This window comes from Sorex araneus, chromosome 4 (genome assembly GCF_027595985.1).
Source record: "Sorex araneus isolate mSorAra2 chromosome 4, mSorAra2.pri, whole genome shotgun sequence".
NCBI classification, from domain to species: Eukaryota; Metazoa; Chordata; class Mammalia; order Eulipotyphla; family Soricidae; genus Sorex; species Sorex araneus.
Genome location: NC_073305.1, coordinates 51,850,007 through 51,873,691, shown reverse-complemented (window position 1 = coordinate 51,873,691; position 23,685 = coordinate 51,850,007). Strand labels below are relative to the sequence as shown.

Sequence of the window (23,685 nt, the reverse complement as noted above, 5' to 3'; positions counted from 1 at the left end):
CCTCCTTTAAGATAGGAAATGTTAGATAATTTCAGTATGTACCATAGCTCATTTTAAAATTAATTTTTAAAAAGAGAAATAAATAATAATTCCACAGTTGGAATTAATAGGGCAATACCTTATAGAGAAGATGGCACATGGGGCTGAGTCAATATTAATTTCTTTTTTCTCTGTGTCCTGGAAAAACCATAATGGTGCCATTTAAACCCTTATGCTATAATTGTATCAAGTCCTTTGTTCAGTTCTTGGATAACCTTCTCATGAACCAGGGGCTTATTTGAATTCGATTTACAGCTTTTTTAGTGTTCTTTATGTTCCAGGGTTTTAGGCCTTAGTTTCTCCAGCAGTGATATTCAATGCTATATTGAAGCTATGGACTGGAGACAACAATAATTAAGATTTCCAGAACATTTTATTGCCTTGCCACCTGTATTCCCATATATATTACTCACAACTGTGTTGATGATTTTGTACATGGTAAGCTAGTCTCAAAAAAACTCAGGAAGTGATGTTCTCATAAGTGATAGAAGATAGAACTAACTTGGAATTTTCCTGCCTTTAAGAAAACTAACATAGAGAAAAACAATAGTGAGTACCATTTATTGAAGTTTTACATATGCTGGGTAACGTGGTATGTCAGTTGGGTTAGGTAGTATTCTTAGTTGCTAGTTACAGGAGCACTGCTAAATATGAACTAAGCAAAATGTGAATCTTTTGGCTCAATCAACTGAAAAAGTTAGAGGGGTATTTCAGACCTGACTATATTCAGATGTTCAAACAATGACATCAGAATTGGCCATTGTCCTTCTCATAGGTATGCTTTGTTTGTTCTTTGTGGAATCTAGGGAAAGTTGTTCACACTAATGCCAATAATGACTGCCAACAGGAAGCTTACAGTCTATGAATACAATGACCTTGGGGGTGGGGAAGAGAAAAATGATTTCTTTTATTTTGTTTTGTATGGGGGCACACCCAGTAATGCTCAGGAGTTACTTCTGTCTCTGCACTCAGGAATTACCATTGGTGGTATTTGGGGTCTCTATAGAATGTTGAAAATCAGACCTGGGTCAGCTATATAGTACCTGATGTACTATCCCATTAGCCCCAAAGAAAAATTATTTTTAGTAATTTTAGCAAAGTAAGGATTGAATTTGAGTAAGAATTTCATACAAATATAATATATGCCTTAACACAAGAAAGCAAGGAAGGAATATTTTATGTTACACAGAACAGACATTCAGTTTGTTCAGTCAAGGTAAGTTGCTTCCCCCCCCCAACACACACACACACACACACACACTACTTATTCTTTTACATGTATTACAAGCGAGGCAGTCAGTTCGATGGAGGCCGACAGTCATACAGCCTGTCCAGTTAGTAGTGTGAAGTACACGTAACTGTTGCCGCAGGGATCGTGCTAATGCAGTCTTCATTGCAGCGACATGATTGAATTTACTGTCAACTCTTCAATGTTTCCACTAACCATTCCATGGCCTCACTGAGACCAGTGCCTTTGGTTGCAGAAGTTTTGAATATTTGCCATTTTCGGTCATTCGAAGCAGGTAACCCAATGAATTTGCCATCCCTAAGGGAGTCATGGCCTGTTCCATGTCCTGCTTATTTGCAAACACCACTAAGATAGCTTTCCTTAGCTCTTCCTCCTCCAACATGGCAACCATCTCTGATTTGGAAATGCCAACTCGGTCTCAGTCACAACTGTCTACTATGCATATGACAGCATCTGTGTTAGAATAATAACATCTCCAGTAAGGCCTGATACTTGTCTGTCCTCCTAAATCTCATACTTGGAACGTAAGATTTTTATATGTTACAGGCTGGAGCCATAGCACAGTGGGTAGGGCATTTGCCTTGCATGCAGCTGTTCCGGGTTCGATTCCTCCATCCCTGTCAGTGAACCCAACAAGCTACTGAGAGTATCCTGCCCGCCTGGCAGAGCCTGGCAAGGTAACCATGGTGTATTCGATATGCCAAAAACAGTAACAAGTCTCACAAGGGAGATGTTACTGGTGGCCGCTCTAGCAAATTGATGAGCAAGGGATGACAGTGACAGTGACAGTGACCATCCATCTCAGCATTAAATTCAATAGTCGGAATTATAGTAATGATTTCTCCAACCTGCAATCTGTACAAAACTGTAGTTTTGTCTGCTTCATCTAATCCCAAAATTAAGATCCCATTTCCTGGGTTTCAAACAGACTAGAAAAAATACTGGAGAAAAAAGCCCCCCATGACGGCAGTCCTCATCAATGGTCATGCCAGCCCCGTGTGTGCGCCCTGGTTTCGTTGCCTCTGCTCGCCATGGGATGGGGATTGGGCGTGATTCCCTGGGACGCCCAGTCGCTCCACCAGCAACTTCCATGTCAGACTCCCCATGGCGTATTTGATATGCCATATACAGTAACAATAACAGGTCTCATTCCCCTGACCCTGAAAAGAACCTCCAATTGTTGTGAAAAACAAGTAAGGAGAGGCTGCTAGAATCTCAGGGCTAGGACAAATGGAGATGTTACTGGTGCCCGCTAGAGTGTATTGATGAACAATGGGATTACAGTGATACAGTGATAATTTTAGCAAAACATCAATGACTGACAGAATACATTAATTAGCCAGTCCAGGATAGGATCATGGAATCATTTGGAATGTAGGAGGAAGTATTTGTCCTCACTTGAATTCCATTGTTTGGATATGAGGACAGGAGATTCCACACAAGAGAGGAGTTCTGTTACTATCTTTTGTAACGGAGTGAAAATAACAGATTCATTACAGCTACTATAGGGGCAGATTAACCATTATCCCACTTGACATATGAGAAGATGTTCAAGAAGTTAATAATTGACTCCAAATTACTTAGCTATCAAGCAGCAAAGCCAAGACTAAACCTAGATCTGACTGTCCTTAGTAACTAAATCTTTGGAGTATTAAAAAAGAAAGATTTGTGTAGTGGCAAAAGGAATACTTGGAGGGGGTGGGGCTAGAGCTGAATGAGTTTGACATGGGAGGAATAGAGCAGTAGGGCAGGTCCTCTACATAAAAGACTATCAGGATAGATATAGAAGTAATGTAATATAATATAGTCACAAAACTTGACCGACTAGCTAATTATGGTGATGGTGAAATGAGTGTCATTATCATTTTTTAATTGACTATGAAACTAAAATGCCTGCCAATTTTCTATTTTTTAAAAATTATTAACTGAATATTCTTGGCAGGTTCCTTACCTAAGCCTCAGTTTCCTCTCCTATAAATGGTAATAATAACTGTGTCTACTCCAGAGTTATTGTAAGGATTAAAGAGTCAATATATAAAAATAATTTAAAGTTGTATTCAGCATGAGTTTGGCTCAAATTGTTAGTAAATAATTGTTCTGTTATTATAATAATAAAGAACCGATAAACAAAATGTTTTTAGAGGTGTCTGTTATACACTAGAATATGTAGACTCCTCTGATGTACATCGGGCATCTACATTGCTGACTTTTCTATATATAGTATCTTTTTTCCTTTGTAAGTACATATGCAGTTATGGAAATTAATGTCATGTTTTGGTCCATGAACTTTTGTATGGCAATATTTTTATAAGAAGCCTTGATAACTACCTCATAGACCTATTCATAAAAGATAGCATGGTCTGGAATTACTTAGTTGCATTCCTGACCACCCCAAATAAAGGATAGCAGTTGAAATGCAATAAAAAGTAATCACGATTAATTTTGATGAAAATGCCTCTGGTTAAGGTTAATGGTGAATGAAACTCCCACTTTCCTAGATTGTTAAGCAGATGTACTCAGATGTAGCAATTATTGCCTTCTGAAGAAAGAACTTTCTTTTATAGGGGTACTTGATTATTTTAGTATTGCTGTTGGTTTAAGCGCTTTCTATGTATAAAATAGCCTGGTAAACCCTCTTGGTGTCAGTCAAGTGGGATCTGGTATAATTGGTTATTTGGTTGATGGTTGTGAATCGGGCACTTACTAACTCTGATTTATCTCAAGTAATATTTCTTAAGACTTATTTACCTTGACTTCATGATTTCAACCAACCCAAAATTATGTACAGAGAAATAGTAGAGTCATGGCTGTTGAATCGTGATTTATAAAACGACTGAAGTGATTCTGCCAGCTGGTAAGGAAATTTAACCCAAGTCTGATTGCAGATAAAGTGCTCATACTTATTGTCAAACCAGGAGCGATCAGCAACAGACAAAAACCAGGCCATTTCAATCTAACCTAGACTTGTAGTTGTTTAGTAATATTTCAAAACTTCAACCTTCTATAGTTATTAAATTTACAGTATTATGGCAAGAATTACAAAATTTAATTGTTTTGAGGATCTAGACTGTTAATGTAAACATCAACCAGGGTTTCATGTAAGAAAAAATATATATATGGTTCTTTCAGTCTTTTATTTATTTTTGTAGAGTGGCACTGCTCTATAGCATATCATTCCCAAAATATTGACTTTGAAGCATCCATAACTGTTCTCACAGATATCAGGTTGACTGACTGGCTCTACTCCTTTTGGGCATGGGTGTGTGATTCTCCCTGGACAATTGAGTTAGGTCTTTTCTCTACTTCTTTATTCCTGAACTCAGGTTGAAGGGGTGTTAGTAACCTATGGGAAAGCCTTCTAAAACAATAGTAGAGGTATAAGAGAGTAAACACATATAAGCAAGACCTCGTAAGGCCACATCTTGAATTGACACTACAATTTTCTCACTTAGTTAAAGCATAGCATATATTGTGTTAATATGTGGAAGTACACTCTGCCCAGGAGGAGAACACCATAAAGTGACAGCTGCAAGGACAGTGAGAATTGAGATGAGCCATTCAATCTGTCAAAAGAGACAAGTTTTGCAGACTGTTTCCTTTATATAATTAAAATAATAGCACAAACATAATGAATGATTGAAGCTGTGCTGGCATCAGAGTATAGATGTAATTGAGAGTAGTGCGGATTCTGGCAGACTCAGGAGCCTACATCTCATTGGAGGGTTCACTCGCTTTGGCTGACTGTTGCTATAAAGGTGTTCCTATGATCAGGGGACCTTGCCGCCATAAAATGTGAAGATAATATAAAATCCATGGATTTTAGAAGGTTATTTTAATTTAAAAAATCACCACTCTGAGTTCAATGAAGCATGTGTTCAGGTTAATTACTAATCATTGATTAAAAATAGCATCTATTGTCCCGCCCCAGACACTGTTCCACAGGGTTTGCAGGCTTCAGTAAAGACTAAGAGTGCACTCAAGGTAGCTCAATTTGACTTATCAAAAGAGGTTGCAGTTTGGTTTATTTGTCTTGTGTTTGTCAACACACACACATGCATACACACACAGAGACACACACACTCACACACGCCCCACATTTCTAAATACCTCCTCTTTAGTAGGAGAAATCAATATGGATAGAGAGTCCTCTAGGTTTAATTTCTCAATTTTTATGAGAATTGGCAGAGAGCAGGACAGGAAAGACAAGTGCTATGGAGTTAAATTCTGTGGTGTTAAATCATGCACCTTCTATTAAATACCGTATTGTTACTTGCATAGGACTGAGTAAAGTAGGTAATTTCTTTGACCCTTTTAATTTGTTTATTTTGTCTGTGAGGATCAAATTGCTTTCTCCCTGAGTGGGTTCATTATGATTAGATTTATCAGAGTCTAGCACAGATGCTGGCCTATGTAGGGTTCAGTTACTAGTACCTCTCTCAGGGGAGACTGATATGTATATTTTTTTTTTTTTTGCTTTTTGGGTCACACCTGGCGATGCACAAGGGTCACTCCTGGCTCTGCACTCAGGAATTACCCCTGGCGGTGCTCAGGGGACCATATGGGATGCTGGGAATCGAACCCGGGTCGGCCGCGTGCAAGGCAAACGCCCTACCCGCTGTGCTATCACTCCAGCCCCGAGACTGATATGTATTTTTAACCAGAGAATTCTGACCACTGGGAGACTCATTGAACAAGTACTTTGTAACTATTTTATATTGATAAATAATACAGATATATGACATACACCTGTAAATAAAAATTTCTATTAGAAAACATTTGGGGCAATAAAAAGGAAAAATTAAATCATTTTGCAAAGTTTATGTTGAACTGTATATGAAAGGTAGATATGAAAGATGGCGTTTCTCTTGTATAATTCTGTAGAACTATTCCCCAAGACACAGATTACGGAGCATGATATTTATGTCTGGCCTTGGGGCTTTGGGCTTCTGTGTGTCCCGCTAAGGCCCAACGGAGATTTTTCCACAAGGTGTCTTTCAGGAGATTCACGCTAAATCGTCTTTACCAGGAAGGGATGCATTCCTCCCCCTACAACCCTCAACCTCTAGCTATTTCTTGCTGAGTAAATATGCCAATTTGAAATCCCAGTGGGTATCTTTGTAGATTTTGGCTGCATTTTTCCTTATGCAGCTTATCGAGTTAATGAACTAACATTCTAAGAATTGCACGAGCCAATATTTTATGCTTCTTTTCTGTTGTATGTCTGCAGAATTCTCTTCAATTTATTGCCTGAAAACTAAAGTCTGTTCTTGTGTGCTTCCGTTTCCAAATTATAGGTTCCCAGGGAACTGTAAAGTTTCTTCTCTGCCAGTGGTTAAACCCAAGTGTGATCAATTTAAAAAGCAAGTGAATGTTTCCATTTATTCTTGTCTTTTTTATAGAGTTCTAAAAAATTTAAAAACAAAATCCAAAACACCAGAAAGATAATTTTATTTTTCAATTTGTTCAACTCTGTACATTCATATCTCTTTTCCAAGGGGACTTCCTTTAATTTGCTCCTCCAATTAGAGTTGGAATCAGCTAATGAGGAAGTGTAACAAACAACATAAACCTCAAAAATGCATAGCTTTCAGCAAAACATATAGTTCATTATGAAGTTCCCAGGATTTGCTGTTATTCCTTCACAGAAGGACATAGGCTTTAAGCAGCTATTTTTAAGCTTCATATCTGTATGTCTCTCTTCCCAAGTCTCTGTGTTAAGTTCATTTCTCTTTCAGTTCCCTAAGCTTAACATTGTTACTCTAACTATGATCTATGTTCATATGTTACGGTACACTTCTAAGTACTGCCATTAGAAGAAACCTGACCAGCAGAGTTAAGAAATCCATCACTGTCAAAACACATTTATTTAGTTCCTAGTTTTTCATGGCTGTCCAGTAGACATAGTGAAGAGTGATTTAGAGAGGGTACACTTCAGCCATCTTGTTCAACATGTGAAAAGATGAAAAAAAAAGTATATCCTAACACAGTTTTAAAGAAAAAAATCTACATTTGTCCTGAGTTTTATTAGCATTTAATACAATGGTTTTATTATTGTGAGGTGTTTTATTTTTGTTTGTGAACTTTGTTTTTGACTTATGATTTTTTACCGTGATAGATGGAAAATTGTATGTTCTAGTAGGTTACAGATAAATTCTGTCACATTGCTGAGATGCAGAGAGTGAGCTGCATCCAACCTTTCTGTTCATGGTTTCAGATGACAAGAAATACTCAATTATTCACAAGTCTGAGGAAGTCATAGAATGCTGAGGAGTAGCACTGAGAGTTCACACAAAAGTGCTTTCTTTCCATGAAGACTTATTTTGACATTTGTTTTTCTTTCACACTATAATCCCCCATGAGCCAAAAAAACAACTTTTGTTGTAGCAGGTCCCCATTGGCAGTCTCAGAAAATCTTATTTGACAATAGATTTCTAGTAGCCTTGAGTTGAAGTCGTTACTCTTTGTAGTAACTCATAGTCTGTCAGGGGTGACAAGGCATCCTGTGCAATGTATTTGGGAACTAACCATGTGTTAGAAACGTTCCGAGAAGCCAAGTGAAATCATGTAAATAAAACTGTTGTATGTGGAGTTTTTCTTCTTTCCTTGCAATAAAGTATTACTTGTTTTTCCAAATGTGCAGTAACTAGCATATTTCTTCTGAGAAACGTCTTCTGCTTTTTCCTGAGGATTTGTGACCTAATCCTCCACTTAATACAGCCCCTCTATACAAACACAATATATTTCTGTAGAAAAGAGAGGTTTTCCCCCTAATCAAGTGTTGCTTAATCTACCTACTAAATTACCCCCTGGGGACGAAGTGGGGTTCATTATTCTTTTCTGAAGGGCTTTCGGGTTTCACTCCATTAGTGCCTCTTCAGCAGTCCTCAGTGAAGTGAGTGTTTGTTTGTCAAGGTCTGAAGATCCTGAAGAATGAAATGCAACATATTTGTCAAATGAAATCATTGTTATTCTGAGAGCAGAGTCCTGAATGTTCTGGGATGGCAAAGTTTGAAAGAATGAGGACTGAAAATGGAATTCTGCTAGAAAGATAGGGTAATCTCTTATTCATTTTGAGGGAAGTTACTTAGGCGGGAGTCGAAAGGGATGATACAATTTTGTAACACATCACCTCCATGGTCCCTGGATGCTGAGGGGGTTAATTAATGCCAACTTGCTAAGGGAAAAGCTGAAAGCCTCCTTCTATGATATCCATTGAGAGTTAGAAGTTGGTTCTAGATATTAAAGGGCAGGTGGATGGGAGAGGAGGGTTTGCTTTGGAGGGTCTCCCTTTCCTCTGTTTACCTTTAATTCTGACCTCAGGGCTTATTTTAAGATGAGGTTGGGCTATAAAGTGCATACCTCACTTTCATAAGTTCAGTATAATCACGGGGAATAATCTTTGGTCAACAACCGCAGCACCAATGCATCACAGCCAGAGCTCTGTGCCTCTGTGCCTCTCTAAGTTCCTTCCCTACTTTCAGGCCAAATCACCCACTGACCTTGTGGACTTTGCAAGAAGAGTTTGTTTACAGCTTTTGGGTTTTTTTCCATTCGTTTGCCTTTTTTTTTTTTGAGTCACACCCAAACAAATCTTAGGTATGTATTTCCATTCTATAGAGGAGGAGGAAACTGAGTCAAGTTCTTCAGTGGTATACTCTCTTATACAGGAACTTTTTGAAGGAAACACTTTGAGAGGTCCTACGCTTACAGTACTTCAAACCAGAGTTTAGCTTTGAAGAGTGAAACAAGAACTTACCCCAGCAAAAGTTTATGAACCAGAACTCACGTTTTTATAATTTTCTGATAGGGGCTGGAGTGATAGTGCCGCGGATAGGGCACTTTCCTTGCACATGGCTGACCTGGGTTTGTTTCCCAACATACTGTATGGTCACTCGTGCACCACCAGGAGTGATTCTTGTGTGCAGATATAGGAGTAACCCCTGAGCACCACTGAGTACTGAGTGTGGTCCAAAATGAAAACAATAAAAAATCCTGATGAACAAGGCCATTAACTTGCATATTTGGGGCAGTGAGTGATCTTAATCTTTGTTCTCCTTGACACTGTCGCATGGGAGGTATAATTTTTAGTGTGGAATCAGTGACAGCATTACCAGGAGCCATATTTTGAAGGTCAGGGGACTAAAAAGAAAAAAGAAAAAGAAGATTCAACAGTATGTTTGTAGAGGTAAAACTTACTAAAACACACATTAAATCTGGAAGTCCATAGGGGGCACCCATGTCCTATGTGCATCAAAAGAGCCAGTCTGATTAAACCAACCCTTTCTTAAACCAAGGCGGCCATGGCAGATGGACCTTCTAAAGGAAAGTCAAAGAGGCGTCTGAATATCACCTTGTCTGCACCTGACATCAATGATTCTTTTCTAAAAGATACAGTTATTTCAGCATATTGCTACCCAGCACAGACATGGGTGTGGCCATTTTTTTATTAATTAATACTGGTATATGATTTGTCCAAAGCATTGCTAAACTGTATATTCAGACACTGTATATTAAGGAAATAACCATCAATGACAGGGCGATGATTTAGACGGAAATTTTGCAAAAGAAAAACACAACTATAAAATCTGTTCTTATTCACTTAATAGTCTTTCCTGTAATATGCATTTGGGAAGTTGGTAATTTGAATTTACGACATTTTTAATTTCTTCTCTGTTACTACACTTTCTTTCTACATCTTATTTATGTTGCCTGGAAAAATCCTGTAAGTTTAAGCAGTCATAAGTTTTTCTTACTAGAAAGATCCTTAGACTTTAACGCAAGTCCCTGTTTTACTGATAAAGGAAGTAGATCCTAGCAAAAGCAAATGACCTTTCCAAGATTTCAGAGGGAGGGCTAGACCCCAGTCTTTTTATGGCCTTGTTCAATACCTTTTGTGCGGCTAGATTATTTATTGTATTAGATACATCTGCGTTCAGTAAGTTTTGAATAACTGACTCTTGTGCCCAAAGGTTAAGCCTATGGTTCCTCTGTTTTGTTGCTAAGAATGACCAGAGTAATCTAATATTTATGCACATTTTATAAAAAGGATGTTTTTTAATATTCTCTCTCCTATGTCCTTGAAAATAGAGTAGCTAAAGAAACTGTAGATTAAAATTGAGATAAAATAGTTATGGGAACAAACTGTGGGGGTTAGTAATATTTAGACAATAAAGAAAGTTAGTTTAAGTTATTTTTATCTTTGCTAACTTTTCCTTATCCATAAAGGGACATCACCCATAAAAACTTAAAGACTCAGGAAGTCTCTTGTTATAGAAAACAAATATGGACTGCTTGGAAAATTCAAAAATACGAATAACTGCTGTTTTGTTTGTTTCTTTATTGGGCAATGAATTAGGCCAAGGATCATGTCATTGGTTGAGAGCCCTGGGAAACTGAGAATCTGGGATTAACATGAGATTTATTGGGGATGTTCTCAGGAAGAGAGAGAAGCAGAATTGGATATAGAGTGGTATAACCAAAATGTGGTATAACAAAGGCCTCGGCAGTTCTCATCAGTTCTTCTAGAATTGGAGTAACCATTTGTAGGAAGTTCATTCCAATTGGACTAAATGGCTGGATCCTTGTTATCCCTTATTAGCAAAACAGTGGAAATAAGTAACCTCTGGGGAGGACATGATCTTCTCAGAGAAGGCTTATCTCTGGCAGCCAGTGACAGGGGTATGAGTTTCTTAATCCTGATGAGAGATCTGGGCAATCCTCCTGTATTTACAGGAAAAACATGTTATAGATGTTGCACTGCACCTTTAACACTCATCGGAAACACAAAAGACTTATCTCAGGACTTTGTCAACCCAATTTCTAATCCTTTTCAATACAATCAGTTGTTAAAAGCTAATCCTAGTTGTCCAAATTGCTCTGTATACACATTGACTTGTTAAGTTGTCGCTACAAATTTCTCATTGCTACTATCTTTGAAAACATTTTACCAGTTAGAGGATTGAGACTTGGTAATGTGAAACCAGAGAAGGAGCTGGCATTCTTTCTCATCTCTCAGTTGTGAGTGGGCACCCCTTTCTCCGGGCAGTGGTTATAGCAATGCTAGTAACTTCAGCAATGACTAAAATAACGGTCAGGCAAAAGCACAAGAGTTAGGTAGTAGGAATTTGGAGGCGTCCCATGGATTTTATGGGGTGGTGGATAAACTTCTCTTAACTAACTGGATAGACTTAAAAGCTTTTTACGAGCATATGAAGCTCTGTAGAAGCAGCAGCACCACTGGTGTTTTTTGAGAACTTTTGTATGCCAGAGACTGTGCTACTGTTGTTCTCAAATAAGCACAGGAACAACTGAATAATATGAAAGCAGGACTTGGGGATGGAGAAATGGTGTAATGGGTGAAGCACTTTCTTTGCACGTGTTCAACCCAGGTTCCATTCCCCAAAACTACCTATGGTCCCTAAAGTAATGCCAGGTATGATATCTGAGCACAGACTAGGAATAAGCCCTGAGCACCCCCCCAAAGGAAAGAAAACAAAAGAAAATAAAAAATGTTTTATTGGCAATGAAAACAATTTAAATTTGGAAGGACGCCCACCAGTGGTTGACTAGAGACCAACTTCAAAGAAGGTAGTAGAGGATCTGGTTTTACACCCAGCAGGGATTGACATAACAGCCTATGCATATTCTAGTAGTTTAAAAAAAAACTCACATAATCATGGAGAATGGTGAGCACATGCAATTCCTCAATTGAGGAACACCAATGAATATATATCTATATATATAAATGTAAATATATTTATATATCTCACATGTATAGAAAATGGCCTTGGAGATGTGTAGTTTACTATGTAGTGAAGAGTGAAAAAGGATAGAGGTTGAGACAGACTCATCTACACAGTCTTCACTGGCTCATAATGTCCAAGTCAGGGTTCTGGGATCCTTACCAGCACCAAAAGCTTCTCAAGCTTAAGCTTTGGCCTTGCCAGGGCTAAGATAAAGAGACCAAGTTGCATCTCTCCAAGAGAAATTACCACACACTACTAATTATAAACCTCAGATTTATCTGTTTTGTCTTTTCCTAATCCCAGAGAATCATCTAAATTTCTAGGGTTGAGGGAGAGGAAAGGTGAAGTTGTAGTTCCAGCAGGCAAACTCCCTACTGCAATTCAGTAAGACAGGATTTTTCACCCTCAAATCTCATCCTCTGTTCTTGTGACTAAAGGGATCTTCCCAGGCATCTGAGTTGCAGCAGTTTCTATTAATGAGCCAGAATGTGTGCTGCCTGCTGACTGGCTGTCTGAGGTGAGATGGAAGATGGGGAGAGTTAACAATGAGATTCTGTCTCCGACTTGAGCTTTGGCACAGATGAACCAGCCAGAGCAGAAGTTTCCAGAAGTTCTTAATCACAGCTCTACAGGAGACTGCAAAACTTTGAATGCATGAGGGAAGAAGTACTAAGGGAGAGGAGAGTTTGAGGTTCTCTCTGTCTTTCAACTGCGAAATCCTGAGGTCTTGGGATCAACCACAGGACATAGACCTGTGATGGTTGAGAAATGCCACCTGTGAGGTCAGCTGGGAATGCTGCTGCCTGCATAAAGCATTCAAGTCAATGAATAATGGCCTCCTTGGAGAAACCAGGAAAGGAGGGAAGTGATCTTTCTCAGTACCAGCTCAGTGATATGTTATCTAGTTTTCAATATGATTTGTTGGGACCAGAAAGATAGTATAGCTGAGAAAGTTCTTGCCTTCCATGTGGCTGATCAGGTTTGATCCAGCACCACATATGGTTCCCTAAGCCCTTCCAAACCCTGAGCACCCTTGGGTGTGGCTTTAAAGTAAACAAACAACAAAAAAAGTGATTTGTTCTCTTTCTGTGCTTCTTTTTAATTTTCTTTGAAGTGGGAGGTGTTGGAGGACACAGCGGTGCTCAGGAGTTATTCCTGGCTCTGCACTCAGGAATTACTCCTATTAGTATTGGGGGACAATACGGGATGCCCAGAATCAAAACCAGGTCAGTTGCGAGCAAGGCAAACTACCCACTGTACTATCGCTCAGCCCCTCGTTCTGTGCTTCTGAAACACAAAAGCCTGCCGGTTTGAGAAAACTTGGTAGTGTGCACTAAAACATAACAACCACACGCACACACACACACACCCCGCCGTGGTCATTATATTATTCACCTACTGTACTTTATTTGGTATAAAATAAAGATTGAAACAGTGACAGTCTGAACACAAGTTACACAATGCAAGGATTCCTCAGAACTGAGCCACCTGGGTTACAGTTATATTTCTCAAGGGCAGGAATTATATATCCTTTAAATGTAATTATGAAGTAAACTATTATCTTAATAAGCCACAATGTGAATAAGGGTTATTTCCCCTCAACTCTGTGGGTCATAGTGAGCTGTGGGAAAATGGAAAGGAGACTAATTTGACAAAAACCGGGTTGATATTATCAAGGTTTGCATTTCCCAAAACATGTTTATCAGAGTGAAGTTCTGTGAGATAATATGAGGAGAAAGGAGTCCATTTGTCAAATGCCTCTTGGAAAGCAATGCGTATGATGTCCTTCACTTGGAAAATAATGTTGCATATTGAAGACTATTAAATAGTCTTCAATTAAAGCTCTGAAAAGTCCTGAGTTCAAGACAACAGCTTAATGTTCTTCAGTTCAGAATTTCTCCAGATCACTTATGTCTTCCTCCTTCTCCCAACCCCAAACATCTATTAACACTGAAAAGAATGAATATCTGGGTAAACACTGGTCTTGGCAATTCACAACACTGGTGGCTGAAATAAACAGCCAGCTCACTAACTACAATTTGAGCTTGAACAAACTCTAAAATGGTACTTTATTAAACATAATATTATCTTTGCTAATCAGAATTCACTTGATTATATTGCAATTACTTTGTGCCTGCCTCTTGTTTTTTAAAAAAAAATCTGTTAGAATGATTGGCCACGATATTATATTTTTTAAAACTGCACTTCAAAAAAAAAAAACTGCACTTCATTAAAAATTGAAGCAAACTTGAAAAGTATTTACGAAAAATATACTCTGTCACTCTTGACTTTGAGATCTGTATTATCTTCCGTTTCAAAAATCATAGTATCCTTTGTCCCAAATATCATTTAATGAAGAATGTTCTAGACAAACATGTGAGGATTATTCCAGCCTTAAAATATAAGATTGAAAAATATTAAGGCATTGACTGTTAATTCTCCTTGGACGCAGCTTTGCTCTTCCTGCAAAGTAGTAGGAATCCAGCACTGCAGGTTCCTCTTATGCTGTCAGGATCAATTATGTGGGTTGGAAGTGAAGCACAGAGTATTCCTATGTCATTACCAGAAGGCTTGTTTTTATTTTGGTTGTAGTTTTCTGAATGTGAATGGATCCTTAGGAGAGATTAGAAAACCACAAATTCGAAAATGTTAAGTTAAACTTTGAATGTATGTCTCCTGGATGCATGAGTCAGATCATAAATGGACCTATAATTTCTGAATGAAATGCACCTCTTTTTACTTGGCTTAATGATGGCTTTAAGTTTTTTTGAAAAAAAAGTTCTTGCAATATTACCTCCTCTTTCCTTAATGGGGGATTAAAGACCATGTTATATGACCATGCTATAAGGTGGCTTATTTTACCTAAATACAGTTTTAATTCACAAGAATTATTAAAGAACAGTGTCTGAGGTGAGGGTCATAATTAGAATCACATTTTTAAAAGTATGAAGTGTGGGATATCTCTCATGTGCTGTTAGGACTCTCTTTTCAAGATAGGTTTTGTAATATTAAAAATCCTCAAAATGCATTTTATTTATATAAAAATAAGCCCATATGCACATATTTAGATGTTTGTCATATGAAAGTTTGCCTGTATGTTCACTAATGTCCCAAAGAGGAATCAAAAGAGCCATGCTAGGAGTATCACGTTTCACTAAAGTGAGACAAGGAATCCGGAGTTCTGACCTTCCTCAACAGTCAAGAATCAGGGATGCTGTCTCGTTTTCCAAGGCATCAAAAATCAGATGGGCCGGACACATAATGCGATTCAGAGATGACCACTGGACTAGAGCTGTTACTGACTGGATTCCACGGGACATCAAAAGACCGGGTGGCCGCCCACCAACGAGATGATCAGACTTCTTCGTCAAAACCCTGAATGAATGATTTGAGGCTCTTCCTGTTCCTGGAGCGAGCAGATATCATTGGACTACACTAGCATGCGACAGGAACAAATGGAAACATTACTGGCAAATCGAAGATCAGCGGGATGACAAGTGATACAAGGGAAACGCCATGCCTTTTTATGTGAGGCTCTGTACTAATCTCTTTGTTTTCTAAATCAAGTACTCTTCAGTGGACAGACTGATCCATGAAAACATAACCAAAATATAGGAGCTATTAGGACATGGAGGAGCAAAGCCCTAAAGAGAGGTTTGTTGTTGTTGTTTTAATACGTTGAACAGATCTTCAGACCAGAAGCAGCCTGAACTTTTTCATTCAAGCAGCTACTCCTCCATCTTTGTAGGAAAGACTTCCACATATTTCAGGGCCAAGGGTTGAGTCCCTTCTCCAGTTCAAAGAATGACATCCTCTGTCACTTATCATTCAGGGAATATCATTATTGATACCCAGATATAAGCCATGCTGATTATGAATTCCCTTTCTGTTTCTTAAAATTTGGTGGTGGGGTGGTCTGGGGACCATACTGGTAATGACCCAGTGCTTATTGCTGGCTCTTTGCTCAAGCAAGGGTCATTGCGGGTCATGCCCTGGGCACCCTATGTGGTGCTGGGGATCAAACCTAGACTGGTCATGTATAAGGCGAGCAAGCCACCTTACCCACTGCACTCTCTCTTTGACCCCTGCCATGCATCATTTCTAGGAGAATTTGCTCATTGTTTGATTGACAAATGGGTGATATCAGTGAGTTCCAGTTGTGCAGTGGTCACCACCCGTGTGCTGTTCCCATCCTGCAATGAGCAATTAGCCTGGGAGAGCACAATCTCCAGACCACTGCCAGCATCCTTCATAGTCAGTTTTTGACAGTCATTTCTGAATGAATGTCTCTCTTCTCAGCTACTGACTGTGGGAAATTGTTTGCCCTTCCTGACTCTCACTCTGGAACACCTGTGCCACTTAAAAGCCATAGCATGCTTGTAACTTAGCATATTCTTCACTATTATTTCCTGTGTTGTTCAGCAGTTTTATTACCCAGACTTGGTTCTTAAGGACACGTGTTTTGCTACCGAAAGTAGACTTTGTCACAATCACGTGTGCCAGGCCCAGGGCATGGTTATAACGGTAGGGATACGGGGTCCCAAAATGTCTTGGAGGGACACACTACTTCTTGGACATAAGTAACAACCTCCAAAGCAACTATTTGGTGCTGTACCTTTTACAAATAAATGACTACTTGGAATGGGATAGTGTGCTTTCCAATAGGATGGGAAACTTCTGGCGTATTTTGCTACCCTATCTTTTTTCCCTTCAGACCACATCTTTACTTTTGAAAAGAAACAAGTTGTTTTTTAGCATCATATGCAGAATACGTTGATTCCAAGTTCTCACAATGCTGCCGCTGTACCGCGAGAGACTCAGTCATTTACAGCCACACAAAACTTTGTGTTGCCAAAATTATGTCAACATTGTAGATGATATTGACTCCTTGGAGGCCTAAATTATCCAGAGATATTTGCTGAATTTCTCCCAGTTTCATGCTTTAGATCTGGTTTTTGTTCTTTCCTAATTTCCCATTTCACAGGGGAGGCTGCTTATCAGTGACTAGCCTTTTTCATTCTGTTATTAGTTATACAGACCTTGAGCCTCCTTCCACCACCTTATTGCAGTTTGATGTTAACGTTTTTTAATGCTGCTATGCTCCATTTTTTAAATTGGACTAAAGATACTAGTTACCTTCTAAGTTTGCATGAGTCTAACATCTTGATGCAAGCGCCTTACCCATAGTTTTCTGAGCACGTCCTTGTTTCTGGGACGTGCTCAGGAAATGACAGTAATACTTAAGTTTGCCATCATCATCTCCACCAGAGTTGACATTGACCAAATAATCATTTAATGACATGATTTGATGATGCCATTGTAAATTTTAAGTTTTCTGGTAAGTTCTCTGTTCCTTGCATTTTATTACATTAAATATGCATGCCTGTTCTAGTAATTTAGTACTGATTGAGAAAAAACTAAAATTTACGTCTTTGTATACTTTTCCCAGAATCGTAAATTTTTAGAACTTTTCTAAGTGTTTGGCCACGAACAAAAAGAGGTCCTTATTGTTTGAGCACATGTACACATGGCATGTATGCATGCAAATGCATATATATGTATATATATGTTTATATATACATTTCAAATATGTATACTCCCAGATGGTTTTATTTTTTACTTTTTGCCTCGAAACATCATAACTTCCCTAATTCTGCTTACTGGTGTTAGATGATTCTATTTTCACCTCTAAATTAAACATTCAAAGAATTTGACACGTTGGCATGAAATGGTCACTTTTAAAAAGCCACTGACTTCACAGAGATAGATATTATGACAGAAAGCTCTTCTTTGTGCTCACTTGGTCCTGGCTTCACCAGGTTGAGTAAAAGGAACTATGGGTAGGTTGAGCTAAATATGGCATCGTGCACCCACTTACGGAGGGAGGTGGGCAAGAGGTTCCCAGAAATCGAAAGGCTGGGTACTGTCTCCAAGCCAGAGGCCTCAAGAACTAGGAGACGAAGGAGGAAATGGCATGGCTCCTGTGGCCAAGGAGTTTGCCTGCAGTTGGTTTGGGTCACAGAGCACCCTTCAAAAAGACTTTGACGGCTACTTGGTTAATATGATTGATGTTATGGGGTGTGGGATAGAGGGGAGACTCCTGAAGAGTATTTATAATGCCCTGTATATACAGACTGCAGAGGCAGCCACAAAACCAAGCTAAACATAAATTTTAACTAGGAAATAAATTTTTTGAAATGCAGACTGTTTTCCATTGAACAAAGTGCATGTGATTCTTAGTATTCTTTGCATTTCTGAAGGATTTTGTTTGCCATCTTTGTTTCTGCTTGAAGTTTGCAATTAAAATATGGTCTAATCAAACCCAGCAACAGTTGTTTTGCTGAGAAGTTCAGATTCTAGTCCTTGTCTGGATCTTTGTAGAATGGACAGGTTTTCCCAAGCATGAAGGTTGATGCTCATGAGCAGGAAACTATTTTATTGATTATTCAGAGTGATTAACAAGAACTTTTTTTTTCTGGTCAGACTCATGTACTAATTGCTTATATTTCATGATTTTTCTATCAAATATGTGTGTAACTCAAGACAAATTGCCTCACACTAGCTAGGTACTTATTGAACAAAACCCCAGGACAACTTGGTCATCAGGATGATCTGTTAGTTTCGTCAGTTTACCACAGTAGTGACCAGAAAATGGGAAATTGGGCAGTAGTTTTTTTGAGTGAAGAAAGTACTAGAACTATAATTTAAGAGGTACCATAGGGGAAGAATGTTAATTTTGAAAATAAGGAATACATGGCATTTAAGTTAAGACTTGAAGGAGGAGTAAAATCCAGCCAAATAGAGTTGTAGAAGAAGCATTGCAGGTAGAGGGAACAGCATACGTAAAGAACCAGAGTGAGATTGGGCATGGCTTGTCAGAGGATTGAAGTGGACACCATGTAGAATTTGTAGTAAAAATACTGTCTGCCTCCAAGGTTATTATTGTAATGATTAAACTTGATGAAGTGCATTAGTCTCATGTACATGGTAACTATAGATATCATAATAATGATATTGTTATTGACTTAATCTGCTTTATAATTCTTCTCTGCGCATAATAGTTATTAAAAATATTTTGAAAGACATAAAACAAAGGAGTGATTTATTTGTAGTAACTGTTTAGAAGTTTCTTCACCCCTTTTACCCCAATTGTGTATCATCCAATGTTTTTATCAGGCCTAGTTTTCCTCAAATATATTCTCAAATACCTGGTTTGATTCATAAAGAGAAAACCAAATTGAAGTTGCATATGAAATATCATTGGAGTTATGAGAACTTGAATCAAAATGAGAGAAGACATGACATGTATATTTATATTATTTATACATTAAAACAATCCACCACTCAGGAAAACAACTATAGTTTTCTAGTTATCCTAGGAACCCTCCAATAGATCCTGTTAAAACCAAATCTTCTTCCTTCAGATAACCTCTTTTGACATCTGTAGTAATAATCCCCTTGCTTTCCTTTATATTCTCCCTTATCCAACCATATATATCTATATATTGTATGTTCATTTATTACATGGTATACATAAAGGTATTTATATGCATATATATGGAGTATATATTTGTTTATTTTGGTATTGGGGCCACACCTGGAGATGGTGTTTCAAATATTTAAATATTTAAAGCTTTCATGTTAGAGAGGTCAGAATGAAATTAAAGCGGCTATGTAGAGAAGACTGAAACTCAACAGAAAAAATATGCAAAACTTGAATTCATTCAATAGCAAGAGAGAGATTCTAGGAGAAATTAGGAGGGAGTTTCTATCTAGGGAGTGTGGTTGATCAGAGTCCCTTCCCAGGTACAGTCTTTCTGCTGTGTCAGAAAGTTCAGCATGGAAGACTAGGAAATGGTGTATAGCAGAGTTTTAGGGTAAGTTGTTTATTTACACCCATCTGTTACTCTTTCTTGAAGGAACAAGGGCCTAGAGGTTAGGTGAAAGATATCAGTAACCAGTGGATAACTTATTGACATCTTCCTCCCAAGCACAAAAACACTAATTTGAAAAGATACATGTATTCCTCTGTTCATTTCAGCACTGAGTATACTAGCCAAGATATAGAACAACCCAAATGTCTAACAACAGACGAATGTATAAAGCAGCTGTAGTATATATCACAATGGAAAAATACAACCATAAGGAAAGATGAAACCATGTAGTCAGCTGTCACTTGGATGGAACTCGAGGACTCATGTTAAGTGAAATAAGTCAGAGGGAGGACTAAAGCTGGGAGTCCTCACTCATCTATGGAATACAGAGAGATTAAAAAAAACAGATAGTTCTTAGCAATGACAAACACTTTGCCTTGAAATACAAAATCAATTACCAAGCGTTTAGGGGTCAGGGGCAGAATACTAGACCAGAGGTGAGTTAGGGACAGTGATGGAAGTTGTTGGTCCTTTGGTAGTGGCGGGATGCAGTAATTTTGCGCACCATTGCAAATACCTGAGATACAATACATTTGAATGAAAGTTGTTTCCATGAAATATCTTCAAAATTAAAACAAAAGTATAATCTTTGGGTAAAATAATGAAAATTCAAAGTGATAGCCTTCCTGGCTGGCTGAAAAAGGACTCTGGACCAATAAATGAAAAAGGAATTATTTTGGGAGCAATGGGTGGTCATTTCCTAAGATTTTTTTAAATTTTAGTTTAGTTTTGTTATTACAGTTTAGCTAACTTGTATTAATATTTATTATCTTTTTATACACAGTTACCACAATTCACTGCCTACACTGTGACCAAACACTCCATTGATGTCCTAATATTACTTCTAATCCATGTCATCATTCTCTTGCGCTTCTACCTCTGTTTCAGCAGTTAATAATCTTAGTTTTGTAATCAAAGTCAATTTGTATCTTTTTGTGAAATATTTTTGTAATTCGTGATTCGTGCGAAATATATTTTGTGACCCTTCATGTAGTCTGTCTTAGAGAATGTCCTGTGTACACTTGAAGAGAATATGTACTTAATCCTTTTGGAGAGATGAAGGGCCTTATGTTCAAAGACCTTCTTCAGCCAGCCTTTGTAGTGAAATTATTTGTCTAGAAAGTTGTTTTCCAGCTTCTGACTTTGAGTCTGTGTTTTTCCAGATCACATGCATTTCTTGTAGGCAGCAGAAAGTTGGGTACGGTTTTCTGATCCCTCCTGCCACTCTGTCTCTTGATTGGTTAAGTTCACACCGTTGATATTGAGATTATTGAGATGAGAAAACACTGCAATTACTCCATATAAGTTTATTTATTTTTATGAGTACTATATTGTCTTTTAAAGATGTTGTTTTAATGCTTGTAAAACTGGTGTCAGGGATCTGAACCACCTGAGTTGTTGCCTGTCCATGAAGTTCTATATAGTTCCTTTAAATCTGAATGGTAATTTACCTGGATAGAGTAGTCATGGTGAGATAGTTCTCTCACTGAGTTTTTTAAAACTCACTTTTGTTTTATTTTTTGGCCTTTGGGGTCACGCCCAGTGGTGCTCACAGGATACTCCTGGTTCTGCACTCAGGAATTAGTCCTGGCAGTGCTCAGGGTACTATATGAGATGCCGGGGATTGATTCTGCATCGGCTGCATCCAAGGTAAACACCCTATACACTGTACTATTACTCTGGCCCCTCATTGACTAATTTTCAACCTTATTCTCTTCTGTCCTATAGAGTCTCATTTGGTAAATCTGCTGTGAATCTTGTAGCCTTTCCTTTGTATTTAAGTTCTGTATTTAAGTTCCTGCTTTAAGATTGCTCCTTTTAATATTCTGTCTCTGTCTTTGGCTTATTTACTTCTCATTATAATGTGTCTTAGAGTTTTTCTATTAGAGTCTACTTTTGTTGGGCTCTTCAAGCTTTTTGGAATACCTGTGCTCTTAAATTTCAAGAAATTCTCATCTATGGTTCCTTTTTTTTGTTTGTTCATATTTTGTATTTTGGATCAGACCCAGTAGTGCTTTACTCTTGGTTCTACTCTCAGAGATCACTCCTGGCAAGGCTTTAGGGGACCATATGGGATGCCAGAAATCGAACCCTAGTTGGATGTGTGCAAGGCTACTGCCCTACCTTCTGTACCATCACTCTGGCCCCTCTGTGATTTCTTTGACAAGAAATTCTTCATTGAATTCACCTTCTTGTCCTCAGGGACTACAGTGATTCTTATATTGTTCCTCTTGAACTCATCCCATAGTTCTCTGTTGTGCTATTACTTTCAGATTTTTTTCTCATCTTCTGTTGTTTTCTAGAAAGTTTTCTGCATCTTGGAGCTCACCATTCCTTTATCAGCCACTGTTACTGTGTTGCTCAGGTCTTCTATTAGTCCTTTATTTCACTTATCATAGTATTCGGTCACTCTAATTGTAATTTTCTAATTTCTACTCTTATACTTTTCTTGTGCTTTGCTGACTACCAATGCCATTTTTTGAACTCATTAAATATCCTCAACATAGTGTCTCTATAGTCCTTATCTGAGAGATTACAGACTTAATTGGTGCTGTGCTATTGGTACTGAATCTTCTGTGCTATTATATCCTTTTTTTGTTTTCTTGTTCGGAGGCCACACCTGGAAGTGCTTAGATCTTCTGGTTTTGTGGTCAGTAATCACTCCTGATATATCTTGGGGCACAATATAGGGATGGCAGGAATTGAACCTGAGTTGGGTGCATGCAAGGCAAATGCCTTACCTGTTGCCCTTTCTCTCTGGACCATGTGCTATTAATTTTACTCATTGAGCTTGGTAGGCTTCTATTTGGCTTTCCCACTATGTTTTCTGTGTTCTGAGGATAATGCTTTGCAGGTTTCCCTACTGGGAGTCTCTGAGGGATTAAGCTAAGTGTTGCTCTTTTACTTCCCTGCTGGTCCTCACCCAGTGACCAGGAAATACAAGTATGTGCAATGTGAGGTTTAATGAGTAGAGCTGTCTCATAGCTATAAAAGCAGCAGTTTGTGGAGTTAGGATTGTGGAGTGTGAATAGACCTGGAAGGCTGTATGAGCAAGTGGAGGGTCTGACATGTCAAAGTGAGCATACTAAGATGGTGGAAGTTGGACATTGCAGATATTCTTTATCCACTCATCTGTACTTGGACATGTGGTTTTGACTATTATATCCTGGCTATTATAATTATAAATTATATAATTTGACTATTATATCCTGGCTTTTATATATATGTATATAATATATATTTGAATTAACAATTTTGTGTTTGGCGTTTAGATGCTAAGAAGTGGATCATATATGAGTTCTATTTTCACTTCAAGAAAATTATTCATAATGTTTTCCAAATAGGTTGAACCAGATGACATTCTCACCAACAGTAAAAGGGGCTTCCTTTCTCACCACAACCCCTGTGCACTAGTCGTTTTTAGTCTTTTTGATATAGTCCATTATTTCTAATGTGAGTTGATCTTATTGTCATTTTCATTTCATATAACAATAAGTTATGATGAATATTTTATAATATGTCTGCTGGCCATCAATATTTTATCATCATAAAAAGTATTTCTTTGGTTTTGGGGGTCATACCCGCCTATGCTTAAAGTTTATTCTTGGCTCTGCACTCAGGTGTTACTCCCGGTGGTGTTCAGGGAACAATATGGGATGCCAGGAATCAACCTGGATTGGCCTCATGCAAATCAAAGCCCTACCCACTGCACTATCAC

General features: G+C 38.2%; 1 protein-coding gene and 1 pseudogene across 6 annotated transcripts in view; one reads left to right on the top strand and one right to left on the bottom strand.

Moving 5' to 3' along the window:
- ERC2 (ELKS/RAB6-interacting/CAST family member 2) overlaps positions 1-23,685 on the top strand; it is a 1,118,394-nt gene that overhangs the window by 620,394 nt on the left and 474,315 nt on the right. The window lies entirely within an intron of this gene.
- LOC101544278 (ADP-ribosylation factor-like protein 1) lies at positions 1,459-9,526 on the bottom strand (annotated as a pseudogene).